Source organism: Gossypium hirsutum, chromosome A01, assembly GCF_007990345.1.
Source record: "Gossypium hirsutum isolate 1008001.06 chromosome A01, Gossypium_hirsutum_v2.1, whole genome shotgun sequence".
Classification (NCBI taxonomy): domain Eukaryota; kingdom Viridiplantae; phylum Streptophyta; class Magnoliopsida; order Malvales; family Malvaceae; genus Gossypium; species Gossypium hirsutum.
In genome coordinates this window covers 30773039-30784818 of record NC_053424.1, presented here as the reverse complement: position 1 = coordinate 30784818, position 11780 = coordinate 30773039, and the positions used below count along the sequence as shown (strand labels likewise).

Below are 11780 nucleotides of genomic sequence, written 5' to 3'. Positions count from 1 at the left end.
GAGGCTAATTTATAGAATTTTTTTTAAGAGAAATTTATTATGTGTTATTTGAATGCCGAATATACTCCCAAATTGATGACATGAATTGTTTGTAATTTTGAGAAGTGGTAAGGTGAATATGCCAATTGATATTTCTTTAAAAATATTAGTATAGCATTCGTCATAGGTAAAATGTCATAAGGATGGAATTTATGCTATTTGTTGGTAGCCTAAATCCATAAAGGAGCATTCGGTTTTGGTCTAAAGGATAGTGAATTGTTGTTGAATGGCCTCAAATGAAATGTGTATGTTATAAAATGAGTATTTGGGCAGGCTAATTGATTGAAAAGTGTTTGAAGCATGTTTGGATGGAATCTAATTGAGTCCTTGTGACTGTTTTAATTGTAGTAATCGGCTAAAGTGGTTATTGTGTAACTATTTATATATTTTTATTATGATAGCTGAATGTAACATAAATAAGGATGTGAATAAATTGTAGTTTCAGAGTTTGTTAATGAAGACATGAGTGTGGAAGCATTCGGTCAAAGAAGAATGGTTGTATGAAAGTAAGATTATAAATGTAGTAGTGCCTTGTAAAGTGCGTAAATTAGATGACTTTGATAAGTGTTGCTTGTGTTTTGAGACTTATCAATGTTTCTAAATGTGCCGAATGTGATTATTTTTTTGGATGATTGAGATGTGATAATTATAGTATTTCATAAATTGCTGAATGTAGTTTTAAATAATAGAGATGTGATAAGTTGAATTTGTTTAATTAAGCTCAAGGAAAAAAAGGGCACTACACCAAAATAGGTTTTTAGCGGCGCTTTTTTAGGCCTTTAGCGGCGCTAAAAAACGCCGCTAAAAGTATTTGCGACGCTTTGAGAAGCGCCACAAAAAACGTCGCTAATGATAGCGTCGCTAACTTTAGCTGCGTTTTTAGAAATAAACGCCGCTAAAGAACAAGACCTTTAGCGGCGCTTTTCCACAAACGCCACTAAAGACCAAGACCTTTAGCGGCGCTTATCAACAATCGCCGCTAAAGACTATGACCTTTAGCAGCGCTTTTATCACAAACGCCGCTATAGATCAAACCTTTAGTGACGCTTCTTGCAAAAACGCCGCTAAAAACATAACTTTAAAAAAAATTATTTTAATCAAATTATATTTATTTTTATGATAAATATTATATTATGTTTTATTTTCTAAATTTAAACTTTAAATATACCTTTAAGGATAAATAAAAAAATATTATTTAAATTAAATTTTCTATGAAAATTTTAACTTTAAAACTAAATATAAAAATTAATGAATTTAGTTTTAAAATTTAAAATAATAAATTAATAACACAATTAAAATCCAAAAGTTAGAACTCAAGTTGTCGTAAATATTAAAGTAAAAATAAAAATTTAGAACCAAAACTAAAATAAATAATACATATGAGAAACTTGTATGGCTTCTTCCATCTATATTCTGCATTTTGGAACAACTTCCTAATTACATTTCAAAATGGCAATGAGTAGGCATGAGTCAGTACAACTTTAAATAACCTTAAATTTATGTATTACGAAATCTACACAAGTGAGGTAAATTACACTAGTTTAAAAAAGTAGACCAAAATGCATAATATGAGGATGAACTTGCTTGGAAGTTTTCTCATCTACATGTTTTCATGTTTTCTCTGGGAAAATTAGCAGAAAAGCTGGTTAATTTTTCCAAGGGTAAGTGTTGGAAATGCCTTGATAATGGATAAAAACTAGGTTGCATGAAGCTCATCCATGAGAAAATATTCCTAGCAAACGATGGCAAGAAAAAGGCACCTATTGTTCTTGCTCCCATCCTCCTAATCTCTCCCCAGGGACATAGTTTGTGAACACCCGAAACTCATTTCCAAGTTTGCTTGAGTGTCGTGGCCGAAAATTGCATGCACGCAAACCCAAAAGCTCTGCAGCTCTATCCCTCTGCACCTCTCCTGCAAGTCATTCTCTTAGCTTTTACTTAAAAAAAAGCCACTAAAACAACCATTGACATCCATACTTATATTCTGCACTATATTGGAGTTATCCATATACCGCAGTAAAGATGACTAACTCAGCATTTATTGCAAGTTATGTTCAGTTGGAAAGGAAGTAAAAGCTTTACCCGTAAGCAAAAGCAAGTGAGATTCTCGTGGTTGAGCAAGAAAATATATTGTTTGAGTAACTTTCTCTAAACACTCCTTGCTCTGCAACCATGCACAACATATGTAATATACTGTCAAAAATTTCATCCAAACATGAACTCAAGTGAACACCAGTACAGCCATGGCAAAGTTAAGCAACAGGTGCCCATATAAAATATCTGCTCAATCGAGATTATGAGAAAAATAGAAACTGATGCTCTAACCCTAAATGTTCCATATGAGACCAAAATAATGGTTTACCTACCATCTTGTGATTGAAAAATGTCAAAATCTTCACATTCTCCAACGATAATATATTTAAAATAGCTCTGTAAAGCAAATCAGTTGGTGTCAGTATGCATGGCAAAGCTGATAAAATCGAATGGAGATAAAAAGGCTATTTTTGATGGATTGCAATTGAAAATTGGGAATTAGTATTAGTACCAAAATCTCAGTATGCATGGCAAAGCTGATAAAATAGGCCAAGAAATAGCAACTTACTAGTTGGTGTCAAACCACTTGGTCATTTCCATGGCAGGCACAGAGGCATTTTCTCTGGCCATTGAGAATTAATAATTTCATCATCAAAATAAGCAATTCAAATCCATTTTAACAATTATCATTAACCATCAATACACACATAAACTTAACAACAAGTTGAGAACTATGAACCTATATATTGAACAATCAGCACTTCCACTTCAATTTACAGATCCACCAACAATAGAGTAGCATCAGGATACAGATCCACCACCTTTTAGCACCATTTGCAAAACTATCATAAGTTTATATGCTCATAGCCGAAAACAAATAATAGAACCTATAAAGCTAAAATATTAGACACTGACCTTCTTTTCCTTTTCCAAAATTTCTCTTAGGGGACAAGGTAGTGCTGCCTCTTTGCTTGTCGTTGAACAGTTTTACTAGCAGATTTCTACTCCATCTGTGGAAACTTAATCTTTTTCATAACATTAGTCTTCCCTTCAGAACTTGCTCAGTAATTCAACAAAGAGCTCGTTAAATTCACAGGATAGAAATTTTTAAAACACAATATTTGACAACAAATGCAAACAAAATGATGAGGGAAAAAATCAGTCAAAAATAGGATAAAATTCCTTAAATGATATGTGGATAGAAAGTGGTGAACATGATTGATTCAGGTCATCGCTTGATAAAATTCAAATATTCAGTACTTACCATCTCTTGGCTAGGCACCTTTAAATTTTCTACTCTCTCTGGCAGTAAATTTATGATTAAAGACATTTCCTCTGGTTGTCCCTCTTGACGGGTGATCTACATTAGAAATATAAAGGTGTAAAGATTACAAACCCTCAAATCATAAATTACTTTATGTTGACTAGTTTTCAACAATATTTGTGAATTCAATAAACCAAAGATAAAAGACAGTTTACTGCATTTTTTAATTTTAATCAACACTAACCATTTTTGCATAGATTTAACTTCACCAAGCCATGTGTGGGCTATGCCAAAACTTTTTACAACCACACTTAAACAAACCGGAAAAGAGAGGAACACTAAAACTTTGAATGGTCTTGCACCAGCTATCATTAAAAAGCCTTTACCTTGAATATGTTAAACTAACTGAAGAAAGAGTCTTGGAAATAGAAAAACATTTCCTTCCCTAGTTTTATGACTTATATCCTACCACTCATAAATAAAAACAAGAGCACCCAAAACGCTAAGCTCCATTCCAATAAATAAAAACAAAAAACAAAATAATAAGTAAAACAGTTCGTAGCAGGATAAGCATGCATAGGTTTCAAAAGGCATTATATCAAACAAGAAATATGATCTAGTCATCCATCATCTCTACTTTTTTTTCCTGAAGAAAAGAATCAAAAGTCAAATTCTCAAAGCAAGAATTTCAGCCCACGGCATCACAACCACAAATTTAAGAAACATAATAAAGAGGAGATAATAGTGTACCAGATGGAGAACGGAAGCTAGTAAGAATCAGACCCCTAATTTCTAACCATGCTATCTGTACTTCCTCAATAACATCAAGCAGATTTCGTAAAAGTGAACTGGTCCTCTGCATAATCAGATCAAACCAGAATAAATGTAGAGCAAAGTTAAACAAACGGCTACAAGAAACTATAGAATCACTCAACTTAAAATACGTACTATAGCTTCGTTCTAGTACCTTCCGATTCTCACAAACAGATCTTCAGCGTATTGCTTCCATTTCATGCTGAATCGTTTTTGGTGCATCCAATTTCCTCTTCTTTTTTTCTTTTTGAATATAATCTCTTCTTGTTAAAATTTTTTTTGGGATTTTTGTTATAATGTCGCAGGAAGGGAGGAAGAGAAAGCGAGAGAGACGGCCTGTTTGCAAAGTTAGGGTTTCAGTGGGAAAATTAGAGGTTTCAGGGGGAATTTGGAGATAAAATGGCGGGATAGGTTTTAAAGTAAAATAATTTTTTTGTGGCGTTTACTATAAAAACGCCACTAGAAAATTAAATTTCTATAGTGAAACGGAACGTTTTGGAAAAATTCAATGCATATTTGTGGCGTTTTTAGCATAAATGCCACTAAAAATTAAACCCATGTAATAAAACGGTAGCGTTTTGAAAAATTTTAACACATATTTGCGGCGTTTTTGGTCAAAACGCCGCTATTGATTACCTTTTGCGGCGTTTTCTAATAAACGCCGCAAAAAATGCTGAAATTTTTTATTTTATTTTTTATAAATTGATTTATAAATTGCTTATCTTTTTCAAAAAAACGCCGCAAAAAATTATTTCATTTTGAACAAAATGACGCCGTTTTGCTATGCTAAATTTTTTTATAAATTAATTTTTTATAAAAATAAAAAAACCAAGTACTCTCAAAATAAATATTTTATATTTTAATAAGAAAAAATGATAAAATGGTTGTAATTAATTATTAAGTTAGAATTATCCAAATTAAATAATTACCTATATATCCATATCATTTTTATTTCATTTTTATTTTTGTATTTTTTTCTTATAATTTGGTCCTCTCCAAAATAAATAATTATACCTAAATATCCATATCAATCTATTACTTTTTTTTAACTTATTTATTAATTCTATTTAAACTAATATTTAAATATATTAAATGGTTTAGATTAATTTTTTTAAATATAAAAGCATTAATTAATTGAATAAAATTTTATTATTTAACAAATCTCAAGTAAACCTTAACCTTAAACCCTAAATTAACCATTCAATACATATAAAGTCTATTTATTATATATCTCTTAAATAATTTAAACTATATACTCATAATTTCAATATATTTGATTTATTATTATCTCTTTTACAATTATATAAGAACATATTTAAAATATAAATTAAAAATAAATAATCTAAACTCAAAACCTTAACCCGACCCCTGAATCCCTAAACCTTAAATCCCTAACTCTTAAACCTTAACATCTAACCCCTAACCCCTAAACCTTAAATCTCAACCCTTAAACCATAATCACTAATCCATACTCCCTAAACCTTAAAATATGAACTCCTAAATCGGCCTTAAATCTTAAATTAATCATATACCCTAAACTAAAAACCCTAAACAAATTTATTATTATCTCTTTTACAATTATATAAGAACATATTTAAAATATAAATTAAAAAAAATTAATCTAAACCCAAAACCCTAACCCGACCCCTGAATCCCTAACTTTTAACCCCTAACACGTCGACTAACCCCTAAACCCCTAACCCCTAAACCTTAAATCCCAACCCTTAAACCATAATCCCTAAACCCAACTCCTTAAACTAAAAACCCTAAACTATAGTGATAATTAATTCAATATTTTAAAATTAATACTATTTCTTTTACAATTATATAAGAAAATTTTTAATATATAAACTAAAAAACAATTAGTAATCATGTACCAAAAAAACTTTAAAATTATTTTAAATAATAGTATTTTAATTTTTCCATGTGTTTTATTTCAAATTATTTTTACGTGTCATTATTTTTTTTCTGAAGATTTTAAATATTCAATTAGAAATAAATTGATTTTATCTAATATAAATAAACCAATTAAGATAAAATGTTTTTAGCGGCGCTTTTTCAAAAACGCCGCTAAAGACCAGAGCATTAGCGGCGCTTCTTCAAAAGCGCCGCTAAAGACCAGAGTATTAGCGGCGCTTCTTCAAAAGCGCCGCTAAAGACCAGAGTTTTAGCGGCGCTTCTTCAAAAGCGCCGCTAAAGAACAGAGCACTAGCGGCGCTTCTTCAAAAGCGCCGCTAAATCCCCAAAAACTCATGAAAACGACGACGTTAGGTTTAGGTTTTAGCGGCCATTTTTGGAAAACGCCGCTAATTCTCATTTTTAGTGGCGTTTTTAGAAAAGCGCCGCTAATACTCGATCTTTAGCGGCGTTTTTTAGATAGCGCCGCTAATGATTGATTTTTAGCGGTGTTTTTTATCCAAACGCCACTAAAAACGCCGCTAAAAGTCTGTTTTGCTGTAGTGGGGGCACAAATTTCGGATAAGGGAAAGAGAAAGTAGCTAAATAGTCGATTCATGATAATTCGATAACATCCGAGGTAAGTTTTAAGTATTTAAATGGAATGACTATGAATTATGTATATATGTTAAGGTCAATGACTTTTCTAAATGATGGCATATATGATGTTATGTTTAAATATGTGAATGATAACTTTAAAGAGTAAATTTGTATAAATCTGCTTGGGATAGCAGCAGTAACATGTTTTGAAAAAAAAAACACCATAAATTGATGGAGTTGAATTAGAGGCTGAATAAAATATGAGATTAAAGCTTAACAAGTCTAGTTTCTTATAAAAGAAACCATGTAAGCAAAGGAATTGCCGATAATGAGATATTTAAAGTTGTGTGAGACAGTGTCAGAATGACTCTAAAATCCTCTATTCTGTTTTTAGAAAATCATTATAAATTTTACAAAAATGATTATAAGATAATATTTATATGCTTAGACTCCTTAATGAGTCTAGTTTCAAACGGATTAAACAAAAACATATTTTGAATTTTGTACAATGATAAATTTGATTCGTAGTGAAGAGTGATCAGTATAGTCAAACAGTGAAATAGGGGAAATTTTAAGAAAAATCTGGTATTGATTGGCTAAGCCAAAAATTCGAAAAATTTTATGGATAAAATATATATGAGTCTATTTTCAGGGAAAATTAACGGCACTTCATTTGGAGTTTCGTAGCTCCATTTACGAATAATTTAATGACTGTTGCTGAGAAAAAAAAACAGCTTGTGCTGAATTTGTGATTATGTTGTAAACCTTGATAAAACTATTTGAGTTGCTTATAAGCTATCGATTAAATATTGGTAATCAAAGTACCAAATCCGTATTAAAGTGAAGCTATAAGCCGTAAATGACTAGTATACCTAGTCAAATTTGTTATGAAGAAATTGATGTACAAGATATGTATGTGTAGTGAGGCCAAAATGGCTAACATCAAAGGTGTGCAAGTCATCTGAATGGCCTTTATGAAAATGTGTGCTATCTTTATTTGTATAATGTGGCCGAATGATCAATTATGAAAAGTGTATAGTATTAATTATGTGATAAGGCCGAATGGCCAATGTGATGGATGTGAAAGTGTATATATGTGATAAGGCCGAATGGCCAATGTGATGAATGTGAAAGTGTATAAATGTGATAAGTCCCGAAGGGCATTTGTGCCAGTACTATATCCGGGTTAAGATCCCGCAGGCTTTATGTGAGAATATTATCCTGATTTAATGTCCGTAGGCTTCGAGCTCGTACTATATCCGGGTTTTAAAGACCCGAAGGTTAAATGCTGGGATTCAAGTAAGACTTTGATATTGAGTATCCGCAGTAAGTTACCATCAAATAAGTATTATGTATTTAAGATGTTCAGGTACGTATTACTTACTCATTGGTGGATTGATTTCGAAGTGAATTATTAGTATCAAGGAGGTATGCATATGTGATTAATATTATAACTCCAAATATGAGAATGATCTAATTGGTAATGGTATGCTTGTATAATGAAGTATGTGATGAAATATTCTTATGTATTAATGTATATTCTACCCAAAGGCCTTATGATTTGAGTATGGGTTGTGTTCAGCTAGATGTGCCAATACAAGATAAGGAATATGTTCAGTTCTTTATGTGCCAATACGGTAATTTAGTACTTATCATGTGAAATACTTGAAAATATGGAGGTGATTATGAACAAGTGGATGGGATTATTAAAAGTTGTAAAACTGATGAAGAATGAGCTTACCATGTGAATCGAACTTCAGTTGATGAAGAATGTGCTTTGGAAATATTCGACCGTCTAGGTCATTATTATTCGAAAGTATATATATGTGATAGCTAAGTAATGCGTTTATTGATATTATGGTTCGAGATGAAGCTCTAGATTAATTTCATCGAACAGTTGAAATGAATGACCAATGATATTGAATGAAAACACTTTGTGACTTAAAACTCAAGGCTAAAGAAAGGTGAATTAAATTATGTGAAATTTTGGCTAGCTATATTGGGTCAAATGAGATTTTACCTGGATTAAGTATATGTGAAAAACGTCATTGATTCAACAAAATTATTGTTTTGCTTAAAACTTACTAAGCTTACGAAAGCTTACTCTATTCGTTCATGTTTTGGTCTGTAGGTTGTGGATTCTGACTACTAGCTCGGGGATCGTCAGTACTTCGTCACACTATCTACCATTACGGCAGCCACAAGATTGGATTATCTTATGGCATGTATAGGATAGACAATAAGTAGAATGATACTTTGACCTTCGTGTAGAAGTCATGTGATTACGGTATCTTATGGAACCTACTTGTATAAGTGTTAAATTCGAACTTTGTTTGCGTCTAGCAATTTAGTAAATGAATGATCTTTATTCAAAAAAAAATGTTCAAAATTTTACGGCCCTGATCGGATTCCTAGTTTTTGGTAACGCCTCGTCCTATTTCTAGTTTTCGGTAACGCCTCGTCCTATTTCGGTAACGCCTCGTCCTATTTCTGTAAGATTTATTTCATCAATTCAAACATCCAACTTACCATAATTACATAACTTAGTATGAATACATACCTAAGACTTTTAACTCAATTTTTCATTCAGTCTTAACTTATTATTGCCCATTGAACCATTCAAAATTGAATAGGATACTCGAATAATCACACATATCGTACAATGCCAATGTCTCAGATGTGGTCTTACATGTAAGCACATATCGATGCCACTGTCCCAGACAGGGTCTTACACGAGCACACATATCAATGCCAATATCCCAAACGTTGTCTTACATGAGAACACATATCAGAAATCCTATGTCATGACATATATATCCTAGCTATTCCTAAGGTTCACACGGGGCTTTCGGACGTCGTAACTCGGTCAAATCGAATTCGTAAACATATCTCCAAAGCATATACACATTTGGCTACCACATATATACTTTCACATGATTCATTTCAACATATATAACTCATATTTATTTAAAATTTACAACATATATTTTCTTATAAATTTACCTCAGACAACGATAATCGGAGCGAGACAACTATTCAACAACTTTGGTTTTTCCCCGATCCAAATTTGATTTCTTTAATTCTTGATCTAAACATATTCAGATTAAATTCATTCAAACATAATTCCATTCAATTTAGTCCAAAAACACATAAATGGTCAAATTACTATTTTTCCCCTGACATTTTACACTTTTGACAATTTAGTCCAAATTGCACAAAACACAAAACGTATAAAATTTGCACAAACCATGCTTAGGCCGAATCTTCCTTATGCTCATACAAGTCCATACATTTCATTTATTTCACATTTTAGTCCCTAAATTTATTATTTTTATAATTTATCTCAATTTATTATTGTTACAATTTATCCCTAATTACTCAAATTCATCAAAAATTCCAATACAAAACATATTAATCCAAAACATATCTTTCATAATTCATCAACTAACATCACAAAGCTCAATTATTCATCAATGGCATAACTCAAAATATTCATCAAAATCAGAAATTCAAGCATGGGATTTGTACATTACACTGCAACGATCTCAAAAACGTAAAAATTATCAAAAACTAACCTAGTTACATACCTTAATCAAGCTATCAAATGGCCGAATACCCTAAATATTTATTCTTTCTCTTTTCTTTTAACATTTGGTCATGGTGGAAAAAGATGAATGCATGTGTTTATTTTATATTTTATTATAACATATATATTATTTTACATTTTACATTTTATATTTTTAACCTTTATAAATTAATAACTAAAACTTATATATTAAGGCCACAATCATCCATCACTAATTCATATGGTAAGATTGCAACTTAAATACCTCATGCAATGAAGACAAAAATAATAGGCCCTTACAAATTAAACCATAACTTTTCTTTTTTACGCGATTAAGCCCTTTTACTAAATCGGGCACTTAAACGATAAAATTAAAACACGAAAATTTCACGGATATTAATTTACACATAATAAACCCAAAAAATATATTTTTTTAAAATTCTGACTCAGATTCATGGCCTCAAAACCACCGTTTCGAATAGGGTTTAAATCGGGCTGTTACAAAACACCAGCTCACCAACACTTATACACCTCAACAAAATGGTGTAAGTGAAAGAAAGAACAGAAGCTTGATAGATATGTCCAGGTGCCTAATGTTTGAAAAAAAACTGCCTAAGACATTTTGGGCAGAAGCAGTCAATACTGCAGTTTACCTCCAAAAAGGCTCCCAACCAATGCTTTGGCTTAGAAAACTCTATTCGAGGCCTGGTTCGGGTTCAAACCATCATTGGCTCACCTAAGATTCTTTGGATGTCTATGTTTTGCTCATGTTCTACTAGTAAAAAGAGACAAGCTTGCTAAGAAAGCTCAACCTAGTATTCTGGTGGCTACAACAGTATCAAAAGAGGTTATAGGATACTTGATCCTTCAACAAACAAAGTCTCTGTAAGCAGAGATGTAGTATTCGATGAGAAGTCAAGTTGGACATGGGATAAAAATGAACCAGAGGCAGTCTCTGAAGATTTTGAAACAGATCAAGTTGAAGCTTATCAAAATGGTCCTGAAATGGACATTGATGATAAACCAGTCAAAGGCACTAGACCATTAGCTAAGATTTATGAAAGAGCTCATGTGGCTGCAATTGAACCAAGCTGCTTTGAAGAAGCTAAAGCTCATCAAGGCTAGAAACAGGCAATGGCTGTTGAAATCAGTATGATTGAGAAGAATCAAACCTAGCAGCTAGTTGAAAGACCACTCAGTAGAAAAGTCATTAGAGTGAAGTGGGTGTTTCGAGCCAAGCACAATTCTGATGGAAGCTTGAACAAAATGAAAGCAAGGCTGGTTGTAAAAAGGTTCAGCCAAAAGTATGGCATTGACTACTTTGAAACCTATGCACCAGTGTCTAGGCTTGACACCATAAGGCTGCTAGTTGCCTTAGCAGCACAATTGCAATGGAAAATCCATCAGCTCGATGTGAAGTCAGCCTTTCTCAATGGTCTCCTTGAAGAAGAGATATATGTTGAGCAGCCTGAAGGCTTCAAAATTGTTGGTGAATAAGACAAGTTGTACAAACTGAAGAAAGCCTTGTATGGCTTGAAATAGGCTCCAAAAGCTTGGTATAGCAGGATC

At 32.1% G+C, this 11780-nt stretch overlaps 1 long non-coding RNA gene across 7 annotated transcripts; it reads right to left on the bottom strand.

Moving 5' to 3' along the window:
• Positions 1-1417: 1417 nt before the first annotated feature.
• LOC121227859 (uncharacterized) lies at positions 1418-4807 on the bottom strand. 7 transcript variants are annotated; one of them, XR_005925373.1, is made up of 9 exons: positions 4305-4804; positions 4088-4193; positions 3338-3433; positions 2989-3129; positions 2813-2894; positions 2642-2695; positions 2406-2469; positions 2122-2203; positions 1418-1951 (listed from the first exon to the last, which is right to left on the bottom strand). It is a non-coding gene; the product is annotated as an uncharacterized lncRNA (long non-coding RNA). The 7 variants fall into 7 exon arrangements; XR_005925375.1 differs by having other exon boundaries at positions 2642-2894; positions 4305-4807; XR_005925371.1 differs by having other exon boundaries at positions 2406-2695.
• Between the last annotated feature and the right edge of the window lie 6973 nt (positions 4808-11780).